Source organism: Bos grunniens, chromosome 26 (genome assembly GCF_055505025.1).
Source record: "Bos grunniens cultivar Pamir isolate PY7600 chromosome 26, Bosgru_T2T1.0, whole genome shotgun sequence".
NCBI classification, from domain to species: Eukaryota; Metazoa; Chordata; class Mammalia; order Artiodactyla; family Bovidae; genus Bos; species Bos grunniens.
The window spans coordinates 1-14,306 of NC_141190.1; the positions used below are offsets into that span (position 1 = coordinate 1).

Sequence of the window (14,306 nt, forward strand, 5' to 3'; positions counted from 1 at the left end):
AAGCCCCGTGGAGTCCCGAGAGGCCCCTCCCACCTCCAGTTTCCCTGGCTTCTCAGAGCCACCATGAGAAGCCCCCTGAGGTCACCCGCACAAGTCGAGGGAACCCAGGGTTTCCTGCCTCAACCCGGGAAAGACCTCGAGAGACCTTCTTCAACACGTCTCGAGGCCAGATTCCCCTAGCATGGCTCGGGAGCAGTGACGCGCTCCCCCTCGCCACTCGCATGGAGACCCGACTTCCCTGGCGCCCCACGAGAGGCTCACTGACCTCGCCGTCGTACCTCGTGAGAAACCGCACACTGGGGCCGCCGCTCGAGAACAACCCCGAGATTCCCCCGTCATCGAGAGATGAGGGCCTTCGTCTCCTGCATGGCATAGCGACCAATCTCGTGACCTCTCTCCAAACGCCTCAGGAGGCTTGACTCCCTTGAGTCCCCCCAGTGAGCTCCAAGAGATACCCGTCGCGATTCGAGAGCAGAGCGGGGTTCTTTGCTTCCACTCGAGATGAATGCCTGTCTCCCCGGGTGCGTCTGGAATGCAACCCCGAGATCCCTGTCGCCCCTGGAGAGGAACATTGGCTTCTGGACACAAGCCTAGATGAGGTCTATTGGCCCTGCAGTCACTCGAGAGCAATCCCCAGCTTTCCTTCGCAACTCGAATGGAAGATTGGACTTGCCTGGGCCAACACAAGAGGCAGCCTGAATTCCCCGTCGTAACTCGAGAATCCCGCCGTAACTCGAGAAAAACCACGTGGCTCCCCCGTCATCGCAAGATGAAGCCCTTTCCCGCTACAGCGCCTCAGGAGAAGTCCCACGTTAGGAATTGGAGGTCGAAAGGGCACTTGGCACCCTTGATGCGACCCACAAAGTTCCCCGAAATCCCGGTCTCCCTCGAGAGGAACACTGAGGTTTTCCGGCACCCCCTCCTCTGAGCCCTTTCTCCCCTCCTGATCTGGACAGGAGGGTCGACTCCCCTGCTTTGTCTGCAAGGGGTTCCCGACCTTCCGGTCGCACCTCAGGATGAGGCCGGTCTCACGAAGACATTCCAGACGTGGCCTCGTGGGTGGTTCCACATTCCGTAGGACCCCGATTTCCCGGTCCCCTCTTGAGAAGAACCCGATGCCCGGACACCTCTCCGAACTCCACCCTGTGAATGAAGTCAACACGAAGGGGCAGTTTTTCCGTGCATCGTTCGGAAAAAGACCCCAGGTTCCAAATACAGCTCGACAAGCGGCCTCTCTCCCCGGGGACATCTCGAGAGGCAAGCGGAGTTCCATGCCTCAACCCAAGACGAGGCCTGACTCTCCTGTCCCCAGTCTGCAGGGACCCTGCGATCGGAGTCTGAAATCAGAGGTACCCTGCGGTTCCTGCCTCAACTGGAGATGAGGCCCTCTTCCAATGCACCAAGCCCCGTGGAGTCCCGAGAGGCCCCTCCCACCTCCAGTTTCCCTGGCTTCTCAGAGCCACCATGAGAAGCCCCCTGAGGTCACCCGCACAAGTCGAGGGAACCCAGGGTTTCCTGCCTCAACCCGGGAAAGACCTCGAGAGACCTTCTTCAACACGTCTCGAGGCCAGATTCCCCTAGCATGGCTCGGGAGCAGTGACGCGCTCCCCCTCGCCACTCGCATGGAGACCCGACTTCCCTGGCGCCCCACGAGAGGCTCACTGACCTCGCCGTCGTACCTCGTGAGAAACCGCACACTGGGGCCGCCGCTCGAGAACAACCCCGAGATTCCCCCGTCATCGAGAGATGAGGGCCTTCGTCTCCTGCATGGCATAGCGACCAATCTCGTGACCTCTCTCCAAACGCCTCAGGAGGCTTGACTCCCTTGAGTCCCCCCAGTGAGCTCCAAGAGATACCCGTCGCGATTCGAGAGCAGAGCGGGGTTCTTTGCTTCCACTCGAGATGAATGCCTGTCTCCCCGGGTGCGTCTGGAATGCAACCCCGAGATCCCTGTCGCCCCTGGAGAGGAACATTGGCTTCTGGACACAAGCCTAGATGAGGTCTATTGGCCCTGCAGTCACTCGAGAGCAATCCCCAGCTTTCCTTCGCAACTCGAATGGAAGATTGGACTTGCCTGGGCCAACACAAGAGGCAGCCTGAATTCCCCGTCGTAACTCGAGAATCCCGCCGTAACTCGAGAAAAACCACGTGGCTCCCCCGTCATCGCAAGATGAAGCCCTTTCCCGCTACAGCGCCTCAGGAGAAGTCCCACGTTAGGAATTGGAGGTCGAAAGGGCACTTGGCACCCTTGATGCGACCCACAAAGTTCCCCGAAATCCCGGTCTCCCTCGAGAGGAACACTGAGGTTTTCCGGCACCCCCTCCTCTGAGCCCTTTCTCCCCTCCTGATCTGGACAGGAGGGTCGACTCCCCTGCTTTGTCTGCAAGGGGTTCCCGACCTTCCGGTCGCACCTCAGGATGAGGCCGGTCTCACGAAGACATTCCAGACGTGGCCTCGTGGGTGGTTCCACATTCCGTAGGACCCCGATTTCCCGGTCCCCTCTTGAGAAGAACCCGATGCCCGGACACCTCTCCGAACTCCACCCTGTGAATGAAGTCAACACGAAGGGGCAGTTTTTCCGTGCATCGTTCGGAAAAAGACCCCAGGTTCCAAATACAGCTCGACAAGCGGCCTCTCTCCCCGGGGACATCTCGAGAGGCAAGCGGAGTTCCATGCCTCAACCCAAGACGAGGCCTGACTCTCCTGTCCCCAGTCTGCAGGGACCCTGCGATCGGAGTCTGAAATCAGAGGTACCCTGCGGTTCCTGCCTCAACTGGAGATGAGGCCCTCTTCCAATGCACCAAGCCCCGTGGAGTCCCGAGAGGCCCCTCCCACCTCCAGTTTCCCTGGCTTCTCAGAGCCACCATGAGAAGCCCCCTGAGGTCACCCGCACAAGTCGAGGGAACCCAGGGTTTCCTGCCTCAACCCGGGAAAGACCTCGAGAGACCTTCTTCAACACGTCTCGAGGCCAGATTCCCCTAGCATGGCTCGGGAGCAGTGACGCGCTCCCCCTCGCCACTCGCATGGAGACCCGACTTCCCTGGCGCCCCACGAGAGGCTCACTGACCTCGCCGTCGTACCTCGTGAGAAACCGCACACTGGGGCCGCCGCTCGAGAACAACCCCGAGATTCCCCCGTCATCGAGAGATGAGGGCCTTCGTCTCCTGCATGGCATAGCGACCAATCTCGTGACCTCTCTCCAAACGCCTCAGGAGGCTTGACTCCCTTGAGTCCCCCCAGTGAGCTCCAAGAGATACCCGTCGCGATTCGAGAGCAGAGCGGGGTTCTTTGCTTCCACTCGAGATGAATGCCTGTCTCCCCGGGTGCGTCTGGAATGCAACCCCGAGATCCCTGTCGCCCCTGGAGAGGAACATTGGCTTCTGGACACAAGCCTAGATGAGGTCTATTGGCCCTGCAGTCACTCGAGAGCAATCCCCAGCTTTCCTTCGCAACTCGAATGGAAGATTGGACTTGCCTGGGCCAACACAAGAGGCAGCCTGAATTCCCCGTCGTAACTCGAGAATCCCGCCGTAACTCGAGAAAAACCACGTGGCTCCCCCGTCATCGCAAGATGAAGCCCTTTCCCGCTACAGCGCCTCAGGAGAAGTCCCACGTTAGGAATTGGAGGTCGAAAGGGCACTTGGCACCCTTGATGCGACCCACAAAGTTCCCCGAAATCCCGGTCTCCCTCGAGAGGAACACTGAGGTTTTCCGGCACCCCCTCCTCTGAGCCCTTTCTCCCCTCCTGATCTGGACAGGAGGGTCGACTCCCCTGCTTTGTCTGCAAGGGGTTCCCGACCTTCCGGTCGCACCTCAGGATGAGGCCGGTCTCACGAAGACATTCCAGACGTGGCCTCGTGGGTGGTTCCACATTCCGTAGGACCCCGATTTCCCGGTCCCCTCTTGAGAAGAACCCGATGCCCGGACACCTCTCCGAACTCCACCCTGTGAATGAAGTCAACACGAAGGGGCAGTTTTTCCGTGCATCGTTCGGAAAAAGACCCCAGGTTCCAAATACAGCTCGACAAGCGGCCTCTCTCCCCGGGGACATCTCGAGAGGCAAGCGGAGTTCCATGCCTCAACCCAAGACGAGGCCTGACTCTCCTGTCCCCAGTCTGCAGGGACCCTGCGATCGGAGTCTGAAATCAGAGGTACCCTGCGGTTCCTGCCTCAACTGGAGATGAGGCCCTCTTCCAATGCACCAAGCCCCGTGGAGTCCCGAGAGGCCCCTCCCACCTCCAGTTTCCCTGGCTTCTCAGAGCCACCATGAGAAGCCCCCTGAGGTCACCCGCACAAGTCGAGGGAACCCAGGGTTTCCTGCCTCAACCCGGGAAAGACCTCGAGAGACCTTCTTCAACACGTCTCGAGGCCAGATTCCCCTAGCATGGCTCGGGAGCAGTGACGCGCTCCCCCTCGCCACTCGCATGGAGACCCGACTTCCCTGGCGCCCCACGAGAGGCTCACTGACCTCGCCGTCGTACCTCGTGAGAAACCGCACACTGGGGCCGCCGCTCGAGAACAACCCCGAGATTCCCCCGTCATCGAGAGATGAGGGCCTTCGTCTCCTGCATGGCCTAGCGACCAATCTCGTGACCTCTCTCCAAACGCCTCAGGAGGCTTGACTCCCTTGAGTCCCCCCAGTGAGCTCCAAGAGATACCCGTCGCGATTCGAGAGCAGAGCGGGGTTCTTTGCTTCCACTCGAGATGAATGCCTGTCTCCCCGGGTGCGTCTGGAATGCAACCCCGAGATCCCTGTCGCCCCTGGAGAGGAACATTGGCTTCTGGACACAAGCCTAGATGAGGTCTATTGGCCCTGCAGTCACTCGAGAGCAATCCCCAGCTTTCCTTCGCAACTCGAATGGAAGATTGGACTTGCCTGGGCCAACACAAGAGGCAGCCTGAATTCCCCGTCGTAACTCGAGAATCCCGCCGTAACTCGAGAAAAACCACGTGGCTCCCCCGTCATCGCAAGATGAAGCCCTTTCCCGCTACAGCGCCTCAGGAGAAGTCCCACGTTAGGAATTGGAGGTCGAAAGGGCACTTGGCACCCTTGATGCGACCCACAAAGTTCCCCGAAATCCCGGTCTCCCTCGAGAGGAACACTGAGGTTTTCCGGCACCCCCTCCTCTGAGCCCTTTCTCCCCTCCTGATCTGGACATGAGGGTCGACTCCCCTGCTTTGTCTGCAAGGGGTTCCCGACCTTCCGGTCGCACCTCAGGATGAGGCCGGTCTCACGAAGACATTCCAGACGTGGCCTCGTGGGTGGTTCCACATTCCGTAGGACCCCGATTTCCCGGTCCCCTCTTGAGAAGAACCCGATGCCCGGACACCTCTCCGAACTCCACCCTGTGAATGAAGTCAACACGAAGGGGCAGTTTTTCCGTGCATCGTTCGGAAAAAGACCCCAGGTTCCAAATACAGCTCGACAAGCGGCCTCTCTCCCCGGGGACATCTCGAGAGGCAAGCGGAGTTCCATGCCTCAACCCAAGACGAGGCCTGACTCTCCTGTCCCCAGTCTGCAGGGACCCTGCGATCGGAGTCTGAAATCAGAGGTACCCTGCGGTTCCTGCCTCAACTGGAGATGAGGCCCTCTTCCAATGCACCAAGCCCCGTGGAGTCCCGAGAGGCCCCTCCCACCTCCAGTTTCCCTGGCTTCTCAGAGCCACCATGAGAAGCCCCCTGAGGTCACCCGCACAAGTCGAGGGAACCCAGGGTTTCCTGCCTCAACCCGGGAAAGACCTCGAGAGACCTTCTTCAACACGTCTCGAGGCCAGATTCCCCTAGCATGGCTCGGGAGCAGTGACGCGCTCCCCCTCGCCACTCGCATGGAGACCCGACTTCCCTGGCGCCCCACGAGAGGCTCACTGACCTCGCCGTCGTACCTCGTGAGAAACCGCACACTGGGGCCGCCGCTCGAGAACAACCCCGAGATTCCCCCGTCATCGAGAGATGAGGGCCTTCGTCTCCTGCATGGCATAGCGACCAATCTCGTGACCTCTCTCCAAACGCCTCAGGAGGCTTGACTCCCTTGAGTCCCCCCAGTGAGCTCCAAGAGATACCCGTCGCGATTCGAGAGCAGAGCGGGGTTCTTTGCTTCCACTCGAGATGAATGCCTGTCTCCCCGGGTGCGTCTGGAATGCAACCCCGAGATCCCTGTCGCCCCTGGAGAGGAACATTGGCTTCTGGACACAAGCCTAGATGAGGTCTATTGGCCCTGCAGTCACTCGAGAGCAATCCCCAGCTTTCCTTCGCAACTCGAATGGAAGATTGGACTTGCCTGGGCCAACACAAGAGGCAGCCTGAATTCCCCGTCGTAACTCGAGAATCCCGCCGTAACTCGAGAAAAACCACGTGGCTCCCCCGTCATCGCAAGATGAAGCCCTTTCCCGCTACAGCGCCTCAGGAGAAGTCCCACGTTAGGAATTGGAGGTCGAAAGGGCACTTGGCACCCTTGATGCGACCCACAAAGTTCCCCGAAATCCCGGTCTCCCTCGAGAGGAACACTGAGGTTTTCCGGCACCCCCTCCTCTGAGCCCTTTCTCCCCTCCTGATCTGGACAGGAGGGTCGACTCCCCTGCTTTGTCTGCAAGGGGTTCCCGACCTTCCGGTCGCACCTCAGGATGAGGCCGGTCTCACGAAGACATTCCAGACGTGGCCTCGTGGGTGGTTCCACATTCCGTAGGACCCCGATTTCCCGGTCCCCTCTTGAGAAGAACCCGATGCCCGGACACCTCTCCGAACTCCACCCTGTGAATGAAGTCAACACGAAGGGGCAGTTTTTCCGTGCATCGTTCGGAAAAAGACCCCAGGTTCCAAATACAGCTCGACAAGCGGCCTCTCTCCCCGGGGACATCTCGAGAGGCAAGCGGAGTTCCATGCCTCAACCCAAGACGAGGCCTGACTCTCCTGTCCCCAGTCTGCAGGGACCCTGCGATCGGAGTCTGAAATCAGAGGTACCCTGCGGTTCCTGCCTCAACTGGAGATGAGGCCCTCTTCCAATGCACCAAGCCCCGTGGAGTCCCGAGAGGCCCCTCCCACCTCCAGTTTCCCTGGCTTCTCAGAGCCACCATGAGAAGCCCCCTGAGGTCACCCGCACAAGTCGAGGGAACCCAGGGTTTCCTGCCTCAACCCGGGAAAGACCTCGAGAGACCTTCTTCAACACGTCTCGAGGCCAGATTCCCCTAGCATGGCTCGGGAGCAGTGACGCGCTCCCCCTCGCCACTCGCATGGAGACCCGACTTCCCTGGCGCCCCACGAGAGGCTCACTGACCTCGCCGTCGTACCTCGTGAGAAACCGCACACTGGGGCCGCCGCTCGAGAACAACCCCGAGATTCCCCCGTCATCGAGAGATGAGGGCCTTCGTCTCCTGCATGGCATAGCGACCAATCTCGTGACCTCTCTCCAAACGCCTCAGGAGGCTTGACTCCCTTGAGTCCCCCCAGTGAGCTCCAAGAGATACCCGTCGCGATTCGAGAGCAGAGCGGGGTTCTTTGCTTCCACTCGAGATGAATGCCTGTCTCCCCGGGTGCGTCTGGAATGCAACCCCGAGATCCCTGTCGCCCCTGGAGAGGAACATTGGCTTCTGGACACAAGCCTAGATGAGGTCTATTGGCCCTGCAGTCACTCGAGAGCAATCCCCAGCTTTCCTTCGCAACTCGAATGGAAGATTGGACTTGCCTGGGCCAACACAAGAGGCAGCCTGAATTCCCCGTCGTAACTCGAGAATCCCGCCGTAACTCGAGAAAAACCACGTGGCTCCCCCGTCATCGCAAGATGAAGCCCTTTCCCGCTACAGCGCCTCAGGAGAAGTCCCACGTTAGGAATTGGAGGTCGAAAGGGCACTTGGCACCCTTGATGCGACCCACAAAGTTCCCCGAAATCCCGGTCTCCCTCGAGAGGAACACTGAGGTTTTCCGGCACCCCCTCCTCTGAGCCCTTTCTCCCCTCCTGATCTGGACAGGAGGGTCGACTCCCCTGCTTTGTCTGCAAGGGGTTCCCGACCTTCCGGTCGCACCTCAGGATGAGGCCGGTCTCACGAAGACATTCCAGACGTGGCCTCGTGGGTGGTTCCACATTCCGTAGGACCCCGATTTCCCGGTCCCCTCTTGAGAAGAACCCGATGCCCGGACACCTCTCCGAACTCCACCCTGTGAATGAAGTCAACACGAAGGGGCAGTTTTTCCGTGCATCGTTCGGAAAAAGACCCCAGGTTCCAAATACAGCTCGACAAGCGGCCTCTCTCCCCGGGGACATCTCGAGAGGCAAGCGGAGTTCCATGCCTCAACCCAAGACGAGGCCTGACTCTCCTGTCCCCAGTCTGCAGGGACCCTGCGATCGGAGTCTGAAATCAGAGGTACCCTGCGGTTCCTGCCTCAACTGGAGATGAGGCCCTCTTCCAATGCACCAAGCCCCGTGGAGTCCCGAGAGGCCCCTCCCACCTCCAGTTTCCCTGGCTTCTCAGAGCCACCATGAGAAGCCCCCTGAGGTCACCCGCACAAGTCGAGGGAACCCAGGGTTTCCTGCCTCAACCCGGGAAAGACCTCGAGAGACCTTCTTCAACACGTCTCGAGGCCAGATTCCCCTAGCATGGCTCGGGAGCAGTGACGCGCTCCCCCTCGCCACTCGCATGGAGACCCGACTTCCCTGGCGCCCCACGAGAGGCTCACTGACCTCGCCGTCGTACCTCGTGAGAAACCGCACACTGGGGCCGCCGCTCGAGAACAACCCCGAGATTCCCCCGTCATCGAGAGATGAGGGCCTTCGTCTCCTGCATGGCATAGCGACCAATCTCGTGACCTCTCTCCAAACGCCTCAGGAGGCTTGACTCCCTTGAGTCCCCCCAGTGAGCTCCAAGAGATACCCGTGGCGATTCGAGAGCAGAGCGGGGTTCTTTGCTTCCACTCGAGATGAATGCCTGTCTCCCCGGGTGCGTCTGGAATGCAACCCCGAGATCCCTGTCGCCCCTGGAGAGGAACATTGGCTTCTGGACACAAGCCTAGATGAGGTCTATTGGCCCTGCAGTCACTCGAGAGCAATCCCCAGCTTTCCTTCGCAACTCGAATGGAAGATTGGACTTGCCTGGGCCAACACAAGAGGCAGCCTGAATTCCCCGTCGTAACTCGAGAATCCCGCCGTAACTCGAGAAAAACCACGTGGCTCCCCCGTCATCGCAAGATGAAGCCCTTTCCCGCTACAGCGCCTCAGGAGAAGTCCCACGTTAGGAATTGGAGGTCGAAAGGGCACTTGGCACCCTTGATGCGACCCACAAAGTTCCCCGAAATCCCGGTCTCCCTCGAGAGGAACACTGAGGTTTTCCGGCACCCCCTCCTCTGAGCCCTTTCTCCCCTCCTGATCTGGACAGGAGGGTCGACTCCCCTGCTTTGTCTGCAAGGGGTTCCCGACCTTCCGGTCGCACCTCAGGATGAGGCCGGTCTCACGAAGACATTCCAGACGTGGCCTCGTGGGTGGTTCCACATTCCGTAGGACCCCGATTTCCCGGTCCCCTCTTGAGAAGAACCCGATGCCCGGACACCTCTCCGAACTCCACCCTGTGAATGAAGTCAACACGAAGGGGCAGTTTTTCCGTGCATCGTTCGGAAAAAGACCCCAGGTTCCAAATACAGCTCGACAAGCGGCCTCTCTCCCCGGGGACATCTCGAGAGGCAAGCGGAGTTCCATGCCTCAACCCAAGACGAGGCCTGACTCTCCTGTCCCCAGTCTGCAGGGACCCTGCGATCGGAGTCTGAAATCAGAGGTACCCTGCGGTTCCTGCCTCAACTGGAGATGAGGCCCTCTTCCAATGCACCAAGCCCCGTGGAGTCCCGAGAGGCCCCTCCCACCTCCAGTTTCCCTGGCTTCTCAGAGCCACCATGAGAAGCCCCCTGAGGTCACCCGCACAAGTCGAGGGAACCCAGGGTTTCCTGCCTCAACGCGGGAAAGACCTCGAGAGACATTCTTCAACACGTCTCGAGGCCAGATTCCCCTAGCATGGCTCGGGAGCAGTGACGCGCTCCCCCTCGCCACTCGCATGGAGACCCGACTTCCCTGGCGCCCCACGAGAGGCTCACTGACCTCGCCGTCGTACCTCGTGAGAAACCGCACACTGGGGCCGCCGCTCGAGAACAACCCCGAGATTCCCCCGTCATCGAGAGATGAGGGCCTTCGTCTCCTGCATGGCCTAGAGACCAATCTCGCGACCTCTCTCCAAACGCCTCAGGAGGCTTGACTCCCTTGAGTCCCCCCAGTGAGCTCCAAGAGATACCCGTCGCGATTCGAGAGCAGAGCGGGGTTCTTTGCTTCCACTCGAGATGAATGCCTGTCTCCCCGGGTGCGTCTGGAATGCAACCCTGAGATCCCTGTCGCCCCTGGAGAGGAACATTGGCTTCTGGACACAAGCCTAGATGAGGTCTATTGGCCCTGCAGTCACTCGAGAGCAATCCCCAGCTTTCCTTCGCAACTCGAATGGAAGATTGGACTTGCCTGGGCCAACACAAGAGGCAGCCTGAATTCCCCGTCGTAACTCGAGAATCCCGCCGTAACTCGAGAAAAACCACGTGGCTCCCCCGTCATCGCAAGATGAAGCCCTTTCCCGCTACAGCGCCTCAGGAGAAGTCCCACGTTAGGAACTGGAGGTCGAAAGGGCACTTGGCACCCTTGATGCGACCCACAAAGTTCCCCGAAATCCCGGTCTCCCTCGAGAGGAACACTGAGGTTTTCCGGCACCCCCTCCTCTGAGCCCTTTCTCCCCTCCTGATCTGGACAGGAGGGTCGACTCCCCTGCTTTGTCTGCAAGGGGTTCCCGACCTTCCGGTCGCACCTCAGGATGAGGCCGGTCTCACGAAGACATTCCAGACGTGGCCTCGTGGGTGGTTCCACATTCCGTAGGACCCCGATTTCCCGGTCCCCTCTTGAGAAGAACCCGATGCCCGGACACCTCTCCAAACTCCACCCTGTGAATGAAGTCAACACGAAGGGGCAGTTTTTCCGTGCATCGTTCGGAAAAAGACCCCAGGTTCCAAATACAGCTCGACAAGCGGCCTCTCTCCGCGGGGACATCTCGAGAGGCAAGCGGAGTTCCATGCCTCAACCCAAGACGAGGCCTGACTCTCCTGTCCCCAGTCTGCAGGGACCCTGCGATCGGAGTCTGAAATCAGAGGTACCCTGCGGTTCCTGCCTCAACTGGAGATGAGGCCCTCTTCCAATGCACCAAGCCCCGTGGAGTCCCGAGAGGCCCCTCCCACCTCCAGTTTCCCTGGCTTCTCAGAGCCACCATGAGAAGCCCCCTGAGGTCACCCGCACAAGTCGAGGGAACCCAGGGTTTCCTGCCTCAACCCGGGAAAGACCTCGAGAGACCTTCTTCAACACGTCTCGAGGCCAGATTCCCCTAGCATGGCTCGGGAGCAGTGACGCGCTCCCCCTCGCCACTCGCATGGAGACCCGACTTCCCTGGCGCCCCACGAGAGGCTCACTGACCTCGCCGTCGTACCTCGTGAGAAACCGCACACTGGGGCCGCCGCTCGAGAACAACCCCGAGATTCCCCCGTCATCGAGAGATGAGGGCCTTCGTCTCCTGCATGGCCTAGCGACCAATCTCGTGACCTCTCTCCAAACGCCTCAGGAGGCTTGACTCCCTTGAGTCCCCCCAGTGAGCTCCAAGAGATACCCGTCGCGATTCGAGAGCAGAGCGGGGTTCTTTGCTTCCACTCGAGATGAATGCCTGTCTCCCCGGGTGCGTCTGGAATGCAACCCCGAGATCCCTGTCGCCCCTGGAGAGGAACATTGGCTTCTGGACACAAGCCTAGATGAGGTCTATTGGCCCTGCAGTCACTCGAGAGCAATCCCCAGCTTTCCTTCGCAACTCGAATGGAAGATTGGACTTGCCTGGGCCAACACAAGAGGCAGCCTGAATTCCCCGTCGTAACTCGAGAATCCCGCCGTAACTCGAGAAAAACCACGTGGCTCCCCCGTCATCGCAAGATGAAGCCCTTTCCCGCTACAGCGCCTCAGGAGAAGTCCCACGTTAGGAATTGGAGGTCGAAAGGGCACTTGGCACCCTTGATGCCACCCACAAAGTTCCCCGAAATCCCGGTCTCCCTCGAGAGGAACACTGAGGTTTTCCGGCACCCCCTCCTCTGAGCCCTTTCTCCCCTCCTGATCTGGACAGGAGGGTCGACTCCCCTGCTTTGTCTGCAAGGGGTTCCCGACCTTCCGGTCGCACCTCAGGATGAGGCCGGTCTCACGAAGACATTCCAGACGTGGCCTCGTGGGTGGTTCCACATTCCGTAGGACCCCGATTTCCCGGTCCCCTCTTGAGAAGAACCCGATGCCCGGACACCTCTCCGAACTCCACCCTGTGAATGAAGTCAACACGAAGGGGCAGTTTTTCCGTGCATCGTTCGGAAAAAGACCCCAGGTTCCAAATACAGCTCGACAAGCGGCCTCTCTCCCCGGGGACATCTCGAGAGGCAAGCGGAGTTCCATGCCTCAACCCAAGACGAGGCCTGACTCTCCTGTCCCCAGTCTGCAGGGACCCTGCGATCGGAGTCTGAAATCAGAGGTACCCTGCGGTTCCTGCCTCAACTGGAGATGAGGCCCTCTTCCAATGCACCAAGCCCCGTGGAGTCCCGAGAGGCCCCTCCCACCTCCAGTTTCCCTCGCTTCTCAGAGCCACCATGAGAAGCCCCCTGAGGTCACCCGCACAAGTCGAGGGAACCCAGGGTTTCCTGCCTCAACCCGGGAAAGTCCTCGAGAGACCTTCTTCAACATGTCTCGAGGCCAGATTCCCCTAGAATGGCTCGGGAGCAGTGACGCGCTCCCCCTCGCCACTCGCATGGAGACCCGACTTCCCTGGCAATCCACGAGAGGCTCACTGACCTCGCCGTCGTACCTCGTGAGAAACGGCACCCTGGGGCCGCCGCTCGAGAACCACCCCGAGACTCCCCCGTCATCGCAGAGATGAGGGCCTTCGTCTCCTGCATGGCCTAGAGGCCAACCTCGCGGCCTCTCTTCAAACGCTTCAGGAGGCTTGACTCCCTTTAGTCCACCCAGTGAGCTCCAGGAGATACCCGTCGCGACTCGAGAGCAGAGCGGGGTTCTTTGCTTCCACTCGAGATGAATGCCTGTCTCCCCGGGTGCGTCTGGAATGCAACCCCGAGATCCCTGTCGCCCCTGGAGAGGAACATTGGCTTCTGGACACAAGCCTAGATGAGGTCTATTGGCCCTGCAGTCACTCGAGAGCAATCCCCAGCTTTCCTTCGCAACTCGAATGGAAGATTGGACTTGCCTCGGCCAACACAAGAGGCAGCCTGAATTCCCCGTCGTAACTCGAGAATCCCGCCGTAACTCGAGAAAAACCACGTGGCTCCCCCGTCATCGCAAGATGAAGCCCTTTCCCGCTAAAGCGCCTCAGGAGAAGTCCCACGTTAGGAATTGGAGGTGGAAACGGTACTTGGCACCCTTGAGGCGACGCACAAAGTTCCCCGGCATCCCGGTCTCCCTCGAGAGGAACACCGAGGTTTTCCGGCACCACTTCCTCTTTGCCCCTTCTACACTCCTGATCTGGACAGGAGGGTCGACTCCCCTGCTTTGTCTGCAAGGGGTTCCCGACCTTCCGGTCGCACCTCAGGATGAGGCCGGTCTCACGAAGACATTCCAGACGTGGCCTCGTGGGTGGTTCCACATTCCGTAGGACCCCGATTTCCCGGTCCCCTCTTGATAAGAACCGGATGCCCGGACACCTCTCCGAACTCCACCCTGTGAATGAAGTCAACACGAAGGGGCAGTGACTCGCCTGTGCATCGTCCGGAAAAAACCCCCAGGTTCCAAATACAGCTCGACAAGTGGCCTCTCTCCCCGGGGACACCTCGAGAGGCAAGCGGAGTTCCATGCCTCAACCCAAGACGAGGCCTGACTCTCTTGTCCCCAGCCTGCAGGGACCCTGCGATCGGAGTCTGAAATCAGAGGAACCCTGAGGTTCCTACCTCAACTGGAGATGCGACCCTCTTCCAATGCACCAAACCCCTGGAGTCCCGAGAACCCCTTCCACCTCCAGATTTCCTGACTTCTAAGAGCCACCATGAGAAGCCCCCTGAGGTCACCCGCACAAGTCGAGGGAACCCAGGGTTTCCTGCCTCAACGCGGGAAAGACCTCGAGAGACATTCTTCAACACGTCTCGAGGCCAGATTCCTCTAGCATGGCTCGGGAGCAGTGACGCGCTCCCCCTCGCCACTCGCATGGAGACCCGACTTCCCTGGCGCCCCACGAGAGGCTCACTGACCTCGCCGTCGTACCTCGTGAGAAACCGCA

At 59.8% G+C, this 14,306-nt stretch overlaps 1 long non-coding RNA gene across 1 annotated transcript; it reads right to left on the bottom strand.

Annotated features, from left to right (window-relative positions):
- Nucleotides 1–402: 402 nt before the first annotated feature.
- On the bottom strand, nt 403–14,008 carry LOC147343917 (uncharacterized). Its single transcript, XR_015155451.1, has 2 exons — nt 13,621–14,008; nt 403–13,283 (listed from the first exon to the last, which is right to left on the bottom strand). It is a non-coding gene; the product is annotated as an uncharacterized LOC147343917 (long non-coding RNA).
- Nucleotides 14,009–14,306: the final 298 nt, after the last annotated feature.